Source organism: Gopherus flavomarginatus, chromosome 3 (assembly GCF_025201925.1).
Source record: "Gopherus flavomarginatus isolate rGopFla2 chromosome 3, rGopFla2.mat.asm, whole genome shotgun sequence".
Lineage (NCBI taxonomy): Eukaryota > Metazoa > Chordata > Testudines > Testudinidae > Gopherus > Gopherus flavomarginatus.
In genome coordinates, this window is record NC_066619.1 from 140,869,152 (window position 1) to 140,884,233 (window position 15,082).

At 48.4% G+C, this 15,082-nt stretch overlaps 1 non-coding gene across 1 annotated transcript; it reads right to left on the bottom strand.

The window, feature by feature from the left end:
* Nucleotides 1-643: 643 nt before the first annotated feature.
* Nucleotides 644-715, bottom strand: TRNAE-UUC (transfer RNA glutamic acid (anticodon UUC)). The gene has a single exon. It is a non-coding gene; the product is annotated as a tRNA-Glu (tRNA).
* Nucleotides 716-15,082: the final 14,367 nt, after the last annotated feature.

Sequence of the window (15,082 nt, forward strand, 5' to 3'; positions counted from 1 at the left end):
GTGAGCCATGCCAGGGGGTCTCCGTGCGCCGCCCCCTGCAGGTGCTGCCCCCAGAGCTCCCATTGGCTGCAGTTCCTGGCCAATGGGAGCTGCGGAGTTGGTCCTCGGGGCAGGGGCAATGAATGGAGGCACTCCTCCCACCCCAGGGGCTGCTGGGACATGCCGGCCATTTCTGAGAGTGGCACGGAGGGACAGAGGCAGAGTGTGCAGGGAGCCACCTTAGTGCTATTGGCACATCTCTGCACACCCATTGGGGGAGGGGAGCAGAGGGTCTCCATGTGCTGTCTGGGGTAGGGGCAGTGCACAGAGCTGCCTCCCCTCCCGGGTCTATTACAGGAAGAGAGGGTGTGGTCTTTTGGCCTGTAAGGTGAAGCAGGTCGGACTAGATGATCACATTGGTCCCTTCGGACCTTAAAGGCTCTGAGTCTAAAAGGGAGAGGGGAGTGAAGGAAATGTTTTTAAAAAATAAACCAAACATTGTAATACAAGGATAACTCCAACAGCTCATTGTATAGTCCCGCCCCTTTCTTCCTCCATTGGGTGTTAATTGACCTGCAGGACAATGATTCTCTCATTCCATTGATAAACTGATACAATGTGACTGAAATTAAACCAACTACCAGGGGAGAAAACATCACATCACTGCATTGGCTGGGAATCGAACCCAGATAATCTGCTTGAAAGGCAGTTATGCTCACCACTATACCACCAATGCATCTAGTAAAAGGTGCATTTATGCTTGCCCAATGAGGCTACAGCAGTATTGAGGAGATTTTCTACCTGTTAAAATGTACTGGATTCTCATTACTAAAAAAAAAACACCTCCATCTTCACTTGGGTTTGAACCATCAGCCTTTCAATTAGCCACCAAAGTTGTTAATCACAGGGTATGTCTACACTACAGGATTATTCCGATTTTACAGAAACTGGTTTTTGGAAACAGATTGTATAAAGTCAAGTGCATGCGGACACACTAAGCACATTAATTCGGTAGTGTGCGTCCATGTACCGAGGCTAGCGTCGATTTCCGGAGCATTGCACTGTGGGTAGCTATCCTATAGCTATCCCATAGTTTCAGCAGTCTCTCTCTCCCATTGGAATTCTGGGTTGAGATCCCAGTGCCTGATGGGGCAAAAAGTGTCGTGGGTGATTCTGGGTAAATGTCGTCACTCAGTCCTCCCTCCGTGAAAGCAACGGCAGACAATCATTTCACGCCCTTTTCCCTGGATTGTCCGGGCAGACTCCATAGCACGGCAACCATGGAGCCCGTTCAGCCTTTTTTCACTGTCACCGTATGTCTAGTGGATGATGCTGACAGACGCGGCACTGCAGTGCTACACAGCAGCATCCCATTGCCTTTTGCAAGTTAGCAAAGATGGTTACCAGCCACACCATCCCGTCTGCTGCTTTGCAAGTTGACAATGACAGTTACCAGTTACACTGTACCGTCTGCTGCTGTCATCGGTGCTCCTGGCCGGCCTGCATGGACAAAAATGGGAATGACTCCCCAGGTCATTCCCTTCTTTAAGTTTTGTCTAAAGGGAGAGTCAGTCCTGACTAGACTATCAGGTAAGCCTACTAAAGAACCAGAGAGGCAAACAGCCGCTCCGGGTCAGAGCCCCAGACATCCCGCAGAAATGATGAGCTGCATGCCATTCTAGAGGGTGCCCCTGCAACAACCCCACCCGTTGCTTCCCTCCTCCCCCACCCCTCCTGGGCTACCGTGGCAGTGTCCCCCCATCTGTGTGATGAAGTAATAAAAAATGCAGGAATTTGAAACAACACTGACTTTATTGCCTCTGCAAGCAGAGCTCAAAGGGGGGAGGGGAGGGCAGCCTGCAGCTGCTATGATATTCCAGGCAGGACTGAATCTCCATTAGACAAAGCTTAAAGGAGAGAATGACCTGGGAGTCATTCCCATTTTTGCCCAGGCACCCCCGGCCGACCTCACCGAGGCCAGCCAGGAGCACTCACGGGAAGACGATGACAGATACCAGTCCTACTGTACCGTCCGCCGTCGGGAAGGGAAGCGGATGCTGCTGTGTAGCGCTGCAGCACCGTGTCTGCCAGCAGTATCCAGTAGACATACGTTGACATTGAAAAAAGGTGAGAAATGATTTTGTTCCCTTTGCTTTCACAGGGGGGAACGACATATACCCTGAACCACCAGCAACAATGTTTTTGACACTTCAGGCTTTGGGAACTCAGCCAAGAATTCAAATGGTTTTCAGAGAGTGTGGGGACTGTGGGTTAGCTACAGATGTCAGTTGCCCCTCCCTCCATGAGCGTCCATTTCGTTCTTTGGCTTTCTTGTACGCTTGTCTCAGCTCCTTAAGTTTCACTATGAGTCCCTGTTCTGGCCTCTGTCTATTATAGCCTTGGAGATTTTTTCAAATGCTTTGGCATTTTGTCTTTTGGAATGGAGTTCTGATAGAACAGATTCATCTCCCCATACAGAGATCAGCTTTAGTATCTCCCATTGTCATAAACAGATAGTTAAGGGTTAATAGAACAGGAGTACTTCATGTCTCTTTTACCTGGAAAGGGTTAACAAGTTCAGTGAGCCTGGCTGTCACCTGACCAGAGGACCAATCAGGGGACAGGATACTTTCAAATCCTGAGGGAGGGAAGTTTTTGTGTGTGCTGTTAGTGTTTGGTTGTTGTTCTCTCTGGGGGCTCAGAGGGACCAGACGTGCAACCAGATTTCTCTCCGATACAGGCTCTTATATGTCCAGAATAGTACGTACTAGGTAGATAAAGCGAGTTAGGCTTATGTTTGTTTTCTGTATTTGCAAATGTGTATTTGGCTGGAAGGAGTTCAAATTTGTATTTTGCTGTAAGGATTTTAATTTGTACTTGTATACTTAGGCTGGGAGGGTATTCCCAGTGTCTATAGCTGAAAGACCCTGTAACATATTCCATCTTAAATTTACAAAGATAATTTTTACTGTTTTTTCTTTCTTTAATTAAAAGCTTTTCTTGTTTAAGAACCTGATTGTTTTTTTATTCTGGTGAGACCCCAGGGGACTGGGTCTGGATCCACCAGGGAACTGGTGGGGAGAAAGGAGGGAAGGGGGAGAGAAAGGTTAATTTTCTCTCTGTGTTAGGATTACTTTCTCTCTCAGGAAGAGTCTGGGAGGGGGAAAGAGAAGGAAGGAGGAAGGTGAATTTTCCTCTCTGTTTTGAGATTCAAGGAGTTTGAATCACAGTGATCTTCCAGGGTAACCCAGGGAGGGGAAGCCTGGTAGAGGCAACGGTGGGGGAAAGGGTTTACTTTCCTTGTGTTAAGATCCAGAGGGTCTGGGTCTCGGGGGTCCCCAGGCAAGGTTTTGGGGGGACCAGAGTGTACCAGGCACTGGAATTCCTGGTTGGTGGCAATGGTACAAGTACTAAGCTGGTAATTGAGCTTAGAGGAATTCATGCTGGTACCCCATCTTGTGGTCCCTAAGGTTCAGAGTGTGGAATTGTACCATGACACCCATACGGTTCATGCTGAAGCTCTTTTTGGATTCTGGGACTGCATGGTCACCTGTGCTGATCAGAGCTCCACGCTGGGCAAAATAGAAATGAAATTCAAAAGTTCGTGGGGCTTTTCCTGTCTACCTGGCCAGTGCATCCGAGTTCAGATTGCTGTCCAGAGCAGTCACAATGGTGCACTGTGGGATGGTGCCTGGAGGCCAACACCATTGAATTGTGGCTACACTAACCCTACTCTAACATGGCAATACTGATTTCAGCACTACTCCCCTCGTCGGGGAGGAGTACATATACCGGTATTAAGAGCCCTTTATATCGATATAAAGGGCTTCATTGTGTGGACGGGTGCAGGGTTAATGCGACTTAACGCTGCTAAACTTGATATAAACTCGTAGTGTTGACCAGGCCAGAGAGAGTAGCAGGTTTCCCCTACTGTTTCCCACTCTTATTTTCTTGGCTAGTTTCTCCTCTGCACCAACTTGCTCTTCTGCTTTGTGAGTCTGGCTAGTTCAGATGGTAAAACATCAGACTTTTACTATGAGTGATCCAGGGTTCGAGTTCCTGGTCAGATGGTAAAGTACTGACCAAGTTCTTAAACTGTCTTTCTGGAGTCCTCTGTGATGTTACTTTTTCTCTTCAGGATTTTCCCTTTCCTCAGAAGGGCCTTTTTGTGTGTGGGTTTGAAGGGGCAACTTCCTGGCAGGCCCTCTGTCCTTGCAGCCTGGAGGAATAAAGGCCTCTGGGCATTTAGCATGTTTCTCCCCTGCACGCACGCACACACACACACACACACACACACACACACACACACACACACACACACACACACACACACACACACACACACACACACACACACAATATCCCTAAGGAATTAGAATCACCTGCTGCTTTCCCCTGTCCTGCTGGATCCCCAAATGAAGATGCTCTTCAGCGTAAACCCATGTCCTCTCTTTTCCCAGTGCCCCTCAATCTCAACTCTCAGTCCCTCCTATGCACACTGCTCCTCACTCCCAACCAGAGCCTACTTCTCTTCACCCTTCTCCTCTGTCCCTAACCACAGCCCCCTCAATCCCAACCCACAGGCCCCTCCTCCTCACGCTGCTCCTCAATCCCAACCCACAGCTCCCCCCTTTCCTCCAGCAGCAGGTGCTTCAGACTCCCCTCAGGAAGATTTTCTTGCAAGATTTCGTGTATGAGTCTGCATGTGGATTTTACAGTATGTTGGAAATATGTTGGGTTGCTTGCCGAAATGATCAGTTTTGGCTGGTGTTGGATTCCCAGTCTCCTTGTTATAGGGGCAAGAGAAATAAAGGGTTGTTATCCTTGTTGTGTCAATTGAGGGCAGCCCAACTGTGCTCGGCAGACCCCGATTAAGGGAATCACCCTCAATTCAATAGTCCTTGCTAGGCAGGGGACATGAGTTCCAAAGCCAAGTGGGCTGGGATCTAGGTTGCACTGCTAAAATTTAGGTGTTAGACTAACTTTAGGACAGGGTGGCTGTAGAGGGATGAGTGAGTCTCTAGACAACATAGTGAGTACGGTGCCTTCTTATTTTCCCCCTTTCCACACAGGATGGCAAGTGAACTCTACAGAGGCACCTCTGGGCTTGCACTGACTAAGGACAACAGCTGTGAGTGGGGTGCAGAGAGGGAATGGCTCATGTTAAAGGACTCTTCGTTGCTGGACTTACGAACCGTAGGGGAAAGGACACTGCCCAGCTTATTTGGGGGTGGGTCTTTCCCTCGTGGTTTATGTTTATGTGTTGGGGCTGCTGACATGACTTCTGCTAACCCTGGGTTTACATTGCAGTGTAGACATACACTAAGAGGGCATCTATACTGTGACAAAATCCCGTTGGCCTGGATAATCTGATTTGGGCTCCTGGGGCTGAGACTGGAGCCCAGGCTTGGAGACCCTCACCCCTCGTGGGGTCTCGGAGACTGAGCTCAAGCCCAAGTGTCTACACTGTAATTTTATTACCCTGCAGGACAAGCCCCACAAGCCTGAATCAAATGACCCAGGGTTTGAGAATAGTGACTTGGGTGTGTTAATGGCAGTGTAGACATAATGCTAGGCTATGTCCACACTGCAATGAAACACCCAGGGCTGTCCCGTGCCAGAGCAGGATCCCAGGCTAGGGCCATGGGGTGGTAAATTTGCACTGTAGACATCTCAGCTGAAGCTCAAGATCGGGCTCTGGGAGCCCTCAAGGTTGGGAGGGAGTTTAGCAAGCAAAAAAGGTAAAATGGCAGTACAGTATTACCCTGGATTCAATGGCATTTCTCCATTGATCTGTCTGCTTTGAGGTAGGGACTATAACACGTCCTGCTGCATTCATTATTTCAAAGGGTGGTTTAGGATTTTCATTCTCGCACACGGTGCACAAAGCAGGACTCAACCCTCGGCATAAACTAGGTGAGCTGGCCACAGATTCTGGCAGCCACAATGAGCAATTGGTGTGAGAGCCCAGATCTGCCCCTGTCCCAGAGGGAAGGGGGTCATCTGTAAGAGCCTGGACCACTGACCTATCAGCTCTTAACTCCCAAACTTTCAGTAATTCTGTTATCAGTGCGTGTGAGTATAATTTAAACAGCCATACTGGGCTGGATCAAAGGCCCATCTAGCTCTGTGTTTTGTCCTCTGACAGGAGCCAATACCAGGTGCCCCAAAAGTTAATCAAAAAGGCACCACTGGGAGTTGAACTTAGTATCTCCTATTTACAAAACAGGTGCTTTAGCCAGCTAAGCCATGGTACCTGCCTGTGGTTGAAAACCCACTGTCTGCCCACACCTGACTCCCTGCCATCCTCACTGGGGCCTGAAAAACTTTGCTTGTGTTTCGATTCTGCAAAGCAGAGGAGCAGGTGAGGTTTTTCTTGCAAGCTGTGTGTGTGTGTGTGAATCTCTGGCCAGGTCTGCACTACAAAGTTATTTCAGCATCATTATATTGCTCAGGTGTGTGAAAAACACATAACGCTCCCTCGGTCAGCAGCTTTTGGCTAGTGTACACACTGCAAAACCACATCTGGAGACAAAACTGCCCTGTTTTGGTGACGAAATAAAACCACCTTGACGAGAGGCCTAGAGCTTTGTGCAGCAAACTTAAAGGGACACATTGTCAGTGTAAATGCTGCTGATCATTAGATCACCATAAATGGCCTCCACCAGTATTCCACAATGTCTGTCATGAACTCCCCTGCCCTGCATTCCTGCTACATTCCCCTGCCCTGCCCTGCATTCCTCCCTCCCCTTTCATAGCTCCAGAAAGTTCTGACAGCTGAGCCGCTATCTACACTGAGATTAGGTTGATAGAACTGCATTGCCAGCCTAAGTAATGTAATTACACCAACCTAATTTTGTAGTGTAGATCTGTCCAAAGAATCACACACACACCTTGGGAGTAAAACTTCACCTGCTCCTCTGCTTTACAGAATCCAAACACAAGCAACACTTGTCAGGGCCCAGTGGGGATTGGCAGAGAGTCAGGTGTGGACAAACACAAGGCTTTAAGTAACAGCAGATACGATGGCTTAAGTTGTTAAAGTACCTGTTTTTGTAAACAGGAGATCCTGGGTTCAACTCCCGGTAGTACCTTGGGGAGTGGCTTTTGGGGTACCTGGTATCGGCTACTGTCAGAAGACAAGATTCAGAACTACATGGACCTATGGTTTAAATTACACTCCCTGGTGCTGATTGTTACTGAAAGTTTGGGTGTTAAGAGCTGATAGGTCAGTGGTCCAGTCCCGTCAATGTGATTTTACCATTTCCACTTGCTAAACTCCCTCCCAACCTCTATAAAATTACAGTGCAGACATATGGGCTTGAGTCCAACCTCTGAGGCCCCATGAGGGGCGAGGGTTTCTGAACCCAGGCTTCAGTGTGAACACAAATATCTGCACCACAGTTTTTAGCCCCTCAGCTTTATGTCCATGAGCCCAAGTCAGATGACCCAGGCCAGCCATGCTGCCATCTTTATCCCAGGAGAGATGGACTCTAAGGGTACGTCTCCATTGCAATGGAAGCCCAGGTGTGGCACGCTGTGCTCAAAGCAGCACCCTGGAAGCCCCATATTCACCACTCTCATATAGTGATGACATGGTTTGTACAAAGTCTGCCTTGTGAGGTATCGTTTCAAAAGTCTTAATCTGTTGAACTTTAATATCTTGTTGGATTGTGTGTGCTCGCATTGGTTGAGAAGTTATGAAGTTTTGCTCTGTGTGCATTACTGAGATATGTTATGAGGTTGAGAAATGCCCAGCACCAGCCTTTCAGGTGCGACAAGGGAGGAGCCAGACTCGCTGCTGGCCCATTGAAGGCATCCACACTCCCAAGGACTATCCCAGGAACCATGTACAATGCAGGCTTCTCAGAGACAGCACAGAGACAATGGACACTGCTTGACTCACATTGTAGCAAAGGAGCTTCCTAGCAAGTTGGAAGAAACTATGAAAGAGGGGAAGAGACATCATGACTTGGCCTCTCTCCCCCACAACTCAGCAGCTGGAACCACACCTGGAGGACAAAGACTGAACTGAACTGATTCAGAAATCAGAAGAGAATAATAACAATAATACTTTCAAACCAAAATCTCCAAACAGACTAGTATTGGTTTTTCAGCAAAAAATTTTCAGTTTGGAGACTTTTATTTTCTCAGTCAGACCTTGCCAAGAGAAGCAGGGAGAAAATGTTTGAGTTGTCTCCTTCAGAACAGCTTGGCCTAGACACTAGCTGTGGTTCACTGCTCTGGCCTTGCTCGGGTTGAGGGTATTTTAATAATTTGGGCAGGTCCCACGGTGTTTGGGGGAGATGATGAAGATGTTACCTTTTGAGATAAAAACTAAGAAATACAGGACTAGAGAATATTTTTTTTAAGAAATCTGGGATTTAGACATTTTATTTAAAGAAAGGGAATTCTGAGTTTCTGAGAAAGTTTTTCTTCACAAGAAGCAACATTGCTTAATCTGTTATTGTACCAAAGAAGGAGATGGGTTGTCTACAAAGAAGGAGTGAAGACTGAACATATCTGAGGAGGATGGGCTTTGAACCCATGCATGCAGAGCACAATAGACTAGCCATCCATCACCTTAACCACTCAGGCCCCTCATCTGAGCCATCAAAAAAGAGACAAGAGGAGAAATCTAAGGACAGCAGAGATAAGGACAATAAGAAGCTTTTAAATACTATGTGGAAGCAGGGTCTGAATGAGCTCCCCCCTCACATCTAGCGAGGAGCTGGGGGAAAGACTTCAGGAACAGACCGTGTTTGCACAGACACACCTACTCTGCCTTGGTATGCAGCATGATGGGGCTGCTTTCCCAAAATGACCAGTTTTGGCTGGTGGTGGGTTACAAATCACTTTAGGATTGAATGGAATGAAATGTTATTATCTTTCCGGTATGAGTGAAGGGCAGCAGAACATACCTAGTCCATCCTGATGGAGGGGTGGATGAGGAATAGCTTTTATTGGACTTCGTAAAAGTGATTGAGAACATCACCTTAAAACAGTGGTCCTCAAACATTTCACACTGTGTCCTCTTATCCATGGCTGTGGACCTTCAGAAGCCGGGGTCAAGAACTCGGGCTGGGAGTAGGGCTGTTGCTTGCTGGGGAGAGGGGTGCAGACGGGTAAGGGGGTCAAGGCTGAGCTGAAAGCCAAAGCCCCAGGCTGAGTGTGGGGTTAGGGAAGAGCTGGGACAGAATGGGGCTGAATGGTGCTCCCTCTGTGGGGGCTGGCTCAGGCCCTGAGCTGCCCCCATGAATGTTTCTCTGTGTCCCCTTAGGAGTCATGCCCATATTTTGGGAACCACTGAACTCTACTCACTAATCAGGGGCTAGTGATGCCAAAGCCCAGGGAAAGGGAGAACAAGTGCAGGGCCCCCAGCACTGGAACCATGTGAAGGGGCTACAGGAGAGGGGCAATGGCCGGTGGCACAGGAGGGGGCAGGAGTTAGGGGTGAAGGAGGTGCAAGGGTTGGGAGTGCAGGAGCTAGCAGTAAAGGGGGAGTGGGGATCATCCAGGGACAATGAGGAAGTGCCAAAGGACAAGCTTTGCCCAGGGCACCATTTTCCCTAATGCTGATCTGAGCAAACAATTGGAAATGACCCTTCAGTGAGAACAGAACCATAGTGTAGAATAGCCCCTTTGTTAAGTGGTTGTGGCTGAGTGTTTAGGGAGATGGGTTAAAAAACAACAGGCATCTCTCTGTGGAGGTTTGATTTTTGCCTACTAGGCAAAGTTGGTGTGTGGTGTCTGCATGGCTGTATTTTCAATGTCTGATTACCCACGGTGCCACAGGGAGCCAAGTCTAGACATAGTCAGAGGCTCTTTGTCAGGGTTTCTCAAACTTCCTTTCACTACAATCCCCCTTATGCTAAAAAAAACACCTTACTACATGGCCCTGGAAAGAGGGACCAAGCCCCTCCACACTGAGCAGAGGCAGAGGAGAGAAAGCCTGAGCCCTGCCTCATTGGGGGAGGGCAAAACCAAAGCTTGAGGGATTCAGCCCTGGGTGGTGGGGCTCAGACTTTTGGCTTCAGCCCCAGGCACCAAGAAGTCTAATGCCAACCCTGACAACCCCATTAAAACAGGGTTATGACCCACTTTGGGTTCCTGACTCACAGTTTGAGAACCACTGCTCTATGCTGATTGGAGAGTTTTTTCCTGTGGGTGTAGTTAATCCATTTCCCAAGAAGTGGCAGCTACGTCAGTGGGAGAAGCTATATTGATGGGTTTGCAAGCTGTGGTGTTTACCACATTTAAGAAGTTTAATCAAACTCCATTTTTAAAACCACCTGTGGTCTGGGAATGGCAAAGGAGCTTGATGAAGCAGTTTTTGTCCTTCAAAGTCCTGGAGATCACAGTTCCATACGCTTGTCCTCAGTGGGGTATAACTCAGTGGTAGAGTGCTTAACTGCAGCTCAAATGGACTTCAGTTCAAACCCCAGTGTTCTCTTATAACCTTCTTTCTTTTTTTTTAAAAAAGGAAAACATTTTCATTTCCATTCTCCATTATGTTGAGGAGCTCCACTATACAGGGGTGCTTGATATGAATGTAAACACTCAACATTTCACTGTCCAAATGCGTAAAAACCTAGCAAAACTGTCCATCAGCTGAAATCAGTTCCAGTCCTCTAAGTGTCTAGTTTATGTTTCATCAATTAAACAAAGGTATCATATGAATGTGCATTTGCAAATCTCTCTTCTCCAGGAGCTGTGCTGTGCAGAAGAACAAGAACTACATCCAGTTGAAGTTCAGGAGTCTGATGACAAATGTTCTGAGGGCTGGAAAAAATGCCTTCTAGTGAGCTATTGAACAAGCTCAACCTGTTTAGCTTATCAAAAGAAGATTGAAAAGTGACTTCATTGAAGTCTTGAAGGGCCTTAATGGAGAGAAAAGGTTGTGTATGAAAGGGCTCTTGAATCTAGCAGAGAAAGGCATAACAAGACCCAATCGCTGGAAGGTGAAAAGAGACAAATTCATATCACAACTAAGGCATAAATACTCAATGGAGAGAATGATTCACCACAGGAGCAAGCTACCAAGGAAAGTGGTGGATTCTCCATCTTCTGATGTCATTTAATGAAGACTAGATGCCTTTCTGGAATGTGTTTGCCCCAAAAGTAGCTATTGTGTCATACAGGAGGCCTGTGATATACAGGGGGTCAGATTAGATGTTTTAATGGTCTCTTCTGGCCATAAAGTTGACTAATTTTGAAAAACTGAGTGTAGCATTGGGAGCAGCATCTGCTGTTTTAATGTCTAACCGGCTTGGTGCCTAGCTTCTTGAGTGGGGTGATCCACAGGGAGTAGCTCAAACCTCCAAGGTGCCTGGCCAGGGGCAGGACATTAGCACAGCAAGGGAGGGGTGTGGCAGTGAGATCGCAAAGGCATTTTGCAGGACCTCAGACTATTGGTCAAAGGTGGTGAGGAGGTGGTGACCTCACCGAGAGATGCTGACATCAGCCAGGCTGGACAGGGATGAGGGGCCAGGGAAACCTCAGAGACCCCTGTGGCTTTGCTTCAGCAAGTCTCCTTCTCAATGTCTCTCTTTAAGGACTGAGAGAGTATTTGGGTGCACGGACATGAGCGCCAGGAGAACCATCTTTTGAGTTTTCGCCTTCCCTTTTAGTGATTTTACTAGAAAACAGCCATCCCTGTTTAGAAGGTAAGAGCCTCCTCGAGGTTTGAAACCTGTTCAGTCTGATCTCTCTGTTGACAGTTGAATTCTAGGCATGGAAAATACAAGTTTAAGGAGGCAGAATTTTATTACACACTTGGGATTTTGTCCCATAGAATCAGTGGGGACATTAGGGTTTGTCCTTTTTGTTTCACCTTTTCCTTCATCCATCCCTCTCTCCTTTCTCTTTGTCTCTTGCTTCTTTTGTCCTTTCACCTGTTCCCCTCCCAGCACCAGGAGCAGTGTGTGTGTGTGTGTGTGTGTTGCGGGGGAGTGCTCTGCAGCTCCCACTGTGGGAGATCCACCCAAAAATGTGGGGCTGAAATAGTGCTCGGACAGTGATCCCCACCGGTGACCTGGGCCTTCATTTGGGCTCTCTGGTGAGAACCCTCAGCCTCCTGTCCTCAGTCTCTACCCTGATTGGCTGAGCAGGGGGTTATTGACAGGAAGGAGACTCAGGTCCTTGTTGTTCTCTTTGAAGACCAAGGAAATAAGTCATAACCAATTATATGTTTGATGAATTCTGCTGCTTCGGTGCATTAATGGTCTCTGAGCAGTTCATGATTCTCTCTAACATTGCAGTTCTCCTCAAATACTTGCTGAATAATTACTGTGCACTGATGTTGGTTTGGAGCTCATCTGAGAGCACTTTATTCAGGTCATTCAATGTCTGAAATTCAAGATCTGATGATTAATTTGAAAATCAGGGCTCTTGAGTCCTACTCCCAACTCTGCCACTGACTGGCTGTGTGACCTAAGACAAGTCAATTCTCCTTTCTCAGCATTAGCTTCTCCCTCTTTCAAGTAGGGATAATAATGATCCGCTCCTACCTACCTCAACACACACATTGTCTTTCCCCACACACAAACAGTCTCCACACTGCAGTTGAAAAGCAGCTGGCAATCTAGTAGGAGGCCCATGGAACAATGGGATAGAGAAACCTGCATCACTGAAAGTACAGCTGTGAAGACACCACACACCAGCCTTCCCTAGCTGACAAAAATCAAACCTCCACAGAAAGACCCCTATCATGTCATACCCCAGCTCCCTAAGCCCTCAGCCACAACCACTTAACACAGGGGCCTTTCTACACTCTGGTTCTGTTCTCACTAAAGGGTCATTTCCAATTGTTTGCTCAGACCAGCTTCCCCAGCACACTCACTGCTTTGCAGCTCTGCACATGTGGCCATGGCTGAACAGCAAGAATTCCTGCCCATTTCCCTACTGGCTGGAGCATGGTTAGAGTGTGTTTGTGGTTAATGACGTCGCTGTAGATTGTTCGTTTCCTGCCTTGGGAATTCAGACAGTCCCTTTTCCCAATGTATCTCCAGCACATCCAAGCTCCCTGCACCCAGGTCACTTTCCTCAACCAGGCTGCATAAGGGGAGGGCAGAGAGCAGCAGCTTCTGATGCTCCCCTCACAGCACAGCCCAGGTGGGGAAGCTGACCAGGATGGGTGGGGCACTTAGTGTTGCTCTTGGCTCCCCCCAACCCTCTGTGAGGCCACGGAGGAGTGCTGGGGGTGGGTGAGCTGTATCTTTGTGTCAACACTTGCCGCTCCCCCCACAATGTTCCTCCACTGGGTACAAACAGGGGTGAAATGTGGGAGCCTCCCCAGGAAGCAGTGTCAGACACTACACTGGCAGTGTGCACCTTTGCACTGCCGCATGGTGCCCCTTTGATCACCGAGTACCCCGGCTGATTTGGGGCCCCTGGAAAAGTCTCCCCCATGTCGGCCCGAGGGCTAGAGGAGCTCCCACCCCCCGCTTTGGCCCAGGGGCTGCAGCAGGGACACAGAGTGTCTCTGGTCTCAGGGCTGTAGCAGGGGGGCAGGGAGGAGTAATGAGTGAGCAGGGTGGGGTCAGTGGGGAAGGGGTGAAACAGAGGTACCCAGTGGATGGGGCTGTGGGTGGAAGGCGTGGAAGGGTTGAAAGAGGGCAGGGCCGCAGGCAGTAGAGTGTTTGGGGCCAAGGTTCTGGTGCCAGGGCCACTGCCCTTTTTCTCCCTTTCCGTTGGCTTTGGCATCACTAGCCCCTTCTTAGTAAGTAAGGAATCAGTGGTCCCCAAAATGTGGGGCATGACTCCTAGGGAGACACAGAGGAACATTACTAGGGGCACCTCAGGGCCTGAGTCAGCCTCCATGGAGTGCAGGGAGGGATCACCACTCAGCCCCACTCTGTCTCAGCTCTTCCCCAACCCCACCCTCAGCTTGGGCCTTGGGTTCTGGCCCAGCCTTCATCCCCTAACCCCTGTCTGCATCCCTCTCCCCAGCAAGCAACAGCGCCACTTCCAGCCCATGTTCTCAACTGTGCTTTCCAAGGGGTCACAGCCATGGATAAGAGGGCACAGTGTGAAATGTTTGGGGACCACTGGTTTAGGGTGACATCCTCAATCACTTCTATGCAGTCCAATAAAAGCTATTCCTCACCCACTCACCCCTCCATCAGGACCGACAAGGTATGTTCTGCTGCCCTTCACTCATGCAGGAAGGATAACAACATTTCATTCCACTCAATCCTAAAGTGAATTGTAACCTGCCACCAGCCAAAACTGGTAATTTTGGGGAAGCGGCCCCCTCATGCTGCATAGCTAGGCAGAGTAGGTGTGTCTATGCAAACACGGTCTGTTCCTGAAGTCTTTCCCCAGCTCCTCACTAGATGTGAGGGGGCAGCTCATTCAGCCCCTGCTTCTGCTTAGTATTTAAAAAGTCCATATTGTCCCTATCTCTGCTAGCCTTAGATTTCTCCTCTTGTCCCACTTTTGATAGCTCAGGTGAGGTGGCTGAGTGGTTAGGTGCTGGGCTGTTAATTCATTGTGCTCTGCATGCATGGGTTCAAATGCCATCCTCATCAGCTGCATTCAGCATTTTCCCTTCCTTGACAAACAACCTACTCCCCCTTTGGTACAATGATAGACAAAACCATGTTGCTTCCTGCAAACAGAAACCTTCTCAGGAACTCAGACCCTCCTGCTTTAAATGAAATACGTCTCAACTCCAGTTTTCTGAAAGAATCGTCTAGTCCTGTATTTCTTAGCTTTTATCTCAAGAGGTGACATCCTCATAATCTCCCCCAAACACCCTGAGACTTGCCCAAATTATTAAAATGCCCCCACCTCACCAAGACCACGACAGTGACCCACAGCTATAGTGTCTAGGGCCAAGTTGTTCTGAAGGAGGCAACTCAAACATTTTCTTTCTGCTTCCCTTGGCAAGGTCTGACTGGGAAAACAAAATCCATTAAATTGAACATTTTCTGCTGAAAAACCAATACTAGTCTGGTTGGGGGATTTGGTTTGAATGTATTAGTAGTATTCTCTTCTGATTTCTGAATCAGTTCTGTTCAGTCTTTGTCCTCCAGGTGTGTTTCCAGCTGTTGAGTTATGGGGGAGAGAGGCCAAGTCACGATGTCTCTACCCTTCTTTC